Genomic DNA, 4281 nt, shown 5'->3' on the forward strand with positions numbered 1-4281 from the left:
CCTCTGAGATAAGTCTGGAAGAGATACCATTATTCCCTTTTTGACAGATGGAAAAAATGAAGAGTTGAATCAAATAATTGAAATAATTGAAACAATAAATGACATAATCAAGCTTCCATGACAAGTCAGTTAGCAGAGAAGGGGCTTGAACTTGTCCCTGCTTAGGACTGCTGCCTCCATGAAAGGCAAGGACAGCAGCATTGGTGATGGTCATGAAAAGCAAGGACAAAGTATCTAGAGGTGTCGAAACCCTATAAGCAAACCTGAAATAAACAGTGATGAGAAAAGTAGCCCTCTATTCCCGGGGATGTGTTCCAAGGCCCTCCAGGGGGTGCCTGAAAACTTAGATGGATTCAAACCCTACACAGACTGTTTTTTCCTATATATTCGTACCTCTGATGATGTTTAATTTATGAATTAGGCACAGTATGAGATTATCAATGATGACTAATAGTAAATCTCTCAAGACATCTTATTGTCCCTCTTCTTGGGATGATGTGAGATGATGAGATGTAGTGAGGGGAATGACATAACACTGTGATGTAATTTTTATTGGTCTTCTGATGATAAGTCAGATGGAGGACCCCCCTCCTTGCTTCCAAACAAAGGTTGACCCGGGTCACTGAAACAACAGAAAAAGGGGGACTCCTATAAACAGAATGATGAGGGTAATATCAGAGGGTGTGATTTGATTTCAGAAAACTTGGTTTTGACTGAGTCTGTCATCTGGGGGTTTAGGATCTTAGGCAAGATAATTATACTCCTTATTTCTCAGTTTCCTCCTTTGTGGAATGGTGACAAATACCACCACAAATAACAACAACAAAAACAAAATCCATGGACTGTCCTGAGGATAAAATGAAATAACATATGTAAGGACACTTCAAGATTATGAAAAGTGTCATTCAATCCTTAGCTAGTTTTATAGTAATAATTATCATGTCTCTCAGCTTTGCTCAAATATTCATACTTTTAAAATAGTTATTTCTTCTTTCTATAAAATAGATTCCTACATATTATGAGAAGTTTGGTTTTATGTATTACTTTATGTCTCCTTGTTTATTCTCAGTATTAAGTGAGTACATGTGTCCATGGGTCACAGATTGCTGGGTAATGAATCTAGTGCCTGAAGAATTATGATTTTAGGTGGGGAGCATGAAGCAAATTTTCAGACATATGTCTATGTTCCCCCAAACATCCTGAGTCATAAATATTGTGGTGCTGAAAAGTCAGCAGAGAAATTACATACAGTCTGCACCAAGTTATGATTCAAAAATCATTTCTCTCTAGAATTACTGGAAGCTTGCAATAGAATGAACTGCAATATTCTACCGCTATTGATATTAAAAAGTGATAGTAATAATACTAATGCTCATGTAATGAATTCACAGAAACTCATTCTATTAGAATTAGTTCTGTTGACAAAGTACATTAAAACAATATTCAATAAGAACTTCAATAAATGGAAACCAAAATTAATAAAAAATTTTCTTCATACTTTCTACTTTATGGAGTAGAAGAAATAGAAGGGAGAGAAAAAAGAGGGATGGGGAAAGAATGAAGAAAGTAAATATTACCTTTTCTGGAGAGTCCATGATGATAATCAGAGAGCATATGCACTCAAAGATGTGCCATGTCTGAGGCAATAATACGTATCAAATACATCTTTTTGGTTCAGAATCAGGCAATAGCTGTTGAGATAAGAATAATAATTTACAGGAATCATTACAGGGTTCATAGATTTGGACAGAAAAAAGGAGAATGCCATGATTATGCACACATTATAAAAAGTACTTTCTATTTATTATATCACTTAAACCTCATAACTACCCACTATGAAAGTTATTATTAAACTCATTTATAGATGAGGAAATGGGACTGTGGGAGATTAAATTGTTGGTTCAAAGTATAAGGAGTCAGGATTCAACTCCACCCAGTTCTTGAATTTAAGCCCTTGCTTGTTTGTTGATACCATACTGAACTAACAAAGGAAAATACATAAAACACATAAAGTTAAAATGGAAAAGAATTTGTATTTTTTTCACCTTAAGTAAAATATGAAGCCATTGGAAGACTTCAAATTAAAAAGTGAACTGTTTTAATTACTAATATCAACCAGAATGGAACTCAGGATTCGGTCTTCTGTTTTATGGAACATAATAGCTAAATGAACTGAAAGAAGATAAGAAACATGATATGACATATGTTATAAAATGACCACCTGTGGTTTTTTTCTGTTTGCAGAACCGATTACAGAGGGCATGGGTAGAAGCAGGAAGATCACTGAGGAGGTCACTGTCATGCAGAAGGTTGAGGTGGCTTGAACTGAATTATCAACGTAGCTAAGAAAAGTCAGTGCCTTTGGGATACAGAATTGAGGGATCTTGATAACAGATTTTAAAAAGTAAAATAGGTGAGTGAATCTGGACATTTGCAAAAAAAGGTACAACAAAATCTGGTCCTCCTATTCTTTTAAAAGCATTGTTCTTCAGTTAGGACCTAGCTAGCATTTTCTACATTCATTTCATACATTGTCCCTAAAATTCTACCACTGAGCTAGCATTAAGGTGTAAACACACACACATACACACACACACACCCATATATACCCCCACACACCCACACACACATTTTTATGCATGCCAGAATGCAAAACATTCAACACTCACAAAGTCTTTCTGAAATACGTGTTCAAGAAAAATATCAGCAAAAATGACAAATGAATTCAAGAAAAAGAAAAGTGAAACACTTAAGATGAGGTCATCAGCAAATAAATTGTTACTTACTACATTTCAATCTAAATTATATTTGATATGTATTGTAAAAAAACAAATAAGTCTCTCTGAATTTAATTCTGAGACAATCTTGAAATGGATGCAGCAGTGACAGAGGGATTTGAAGTCATGTCATTTCTTACCTTACTAGTAAATAAGATGCAATTGAAAAATGGAAATTGAAAGGTTTGTTATTTCTGTAAGGGTAATCATTAAAGAAAACAAACAAGAGTACACATTTTGTATAATTAGAAGAAAATAGAATAAAGAAAAACTTGAGGTGCCTGGGAGTCTCAGCCAGTTAAACATCATTTTGGCTCAGGACATAATCTCACAGTTCATGAGATAGAATGTTAGACTTTACGCTGAGCGTCAAGTCTATTGGGGTTCTCTCTCTCCCTCTCCCTCTACCCTTCTGTCCTGCCCCTCTCTCAAAATAAATAAGTAAACTTAAAGAAAAAAGAATAAAGAATAACTTCAGTGATCCCAAACAAGGTGAAAAATACATTATCATACTAGAAAAATGTTAAGAAGCAAGTCAAATAAAAACCATTAGATAACATAGCAGGAGTAATTTCATCTATATCAATAATCATGTTAAACATAAATGGATTAAATTCATTTAGTAAAAATAAGATAATATCCTTTTAGGTAAAAGCATAATATTCAATTATATCCTATAAACAGGAGATAGAATCAGAACTCTTTGAAGTCCTCACAATTACCTGTATTTTTATCATCATTTCCATGTTTCCTGTTCCCCAGTACATACTGAACATAGGCCTCTAAGTAAGTCAACTGTGAACTGACCGAGCAAACAAAGTCAGGTTACATGCTTACCTTTCCACTTTTAAGTAACATCTCATTTCTGGTTTCTAGCAATTTTTATTTCTTGTAAACAAAACTATGAATGCTTTCCACCAAACACATACACCTGCTTTTAACAGGATACCTTACTCTCTCTGAATCACACATTCCCTACTTTATGACATTTATAAAACAAGATGATGAGGAGTCCAGACATTCAGTTCAAGTCATGCATTTTGCCTTAGACAAGTCAGTTACATTTCAGAGACCCAAGTGTGAACATACAGAAATAGCAAAATCATTCTTGTCTTCTTTACTCACAAGGTGGCTGCCAATATTAAATGATAAAATATATTTTTTAAAGTACTTTGGACAGAACAAGGTGTGACACAAATATAAAGAACTGCTATAACTGATTATTTAGTATTAAAAACCTATTGAAAATCTTTATTTCTTCCAATGTAGTATAGTGGTTAAGAGTATAAACTCTGGATCTTGGGTTCATAGGCTCCCTACGATCTTGAACTGGGCTGGAAAAAGATCCCTGAGGTTCTTTCCAGCCATGATATTTTATCATTTTATGGAGTTCATAAGGGACTCATCAGCTAATGTCCTCCTACTCACTGGCACCTCTTGACCTGTCTTTAACATTACCATAATGCTATGGCCTTTCTCCCAAACAGATATAATCAGAACTGGT

General features: G+C 34.5%; 1 long non-coding RNA gene across 1 annotated transcript; it reads right to left on the reverse strand.

Moving 5' to 3' along the window:
* Nucleotides 1–530: 530 nt before the first annotated feature.
* Nucleotides 531–1657, reverse strand: LOC115279006. Its single transcript, XR_003903157.1, has 2 exons — nucleotides 1578–1657; nucleotides 531–622 (listed from the first exon to the last, which is right to left on the reverse strand). It is a non-coding gene; the product is annotated as an uncharacterized LOC115279006 (long non-coding RNA).
* Between the last annotated feature and the right edge of the window lie 2624 nt (nucleotides 1658–4281).

This window comes from Suricata suricatta, chromosome 15, assembly GCF_006229205.1.
Source record: "Suricata suricatta isolate VVHF042 chromosome 15, meerkat_22Aug2017_6uvM2_HiC, whole genome shotgun sequence".
NCBI lineage: Eukaryota > Metazoa > Chordata > Mammalia > Carnivora > Herpestidae > Suricata > Suricata suricatta.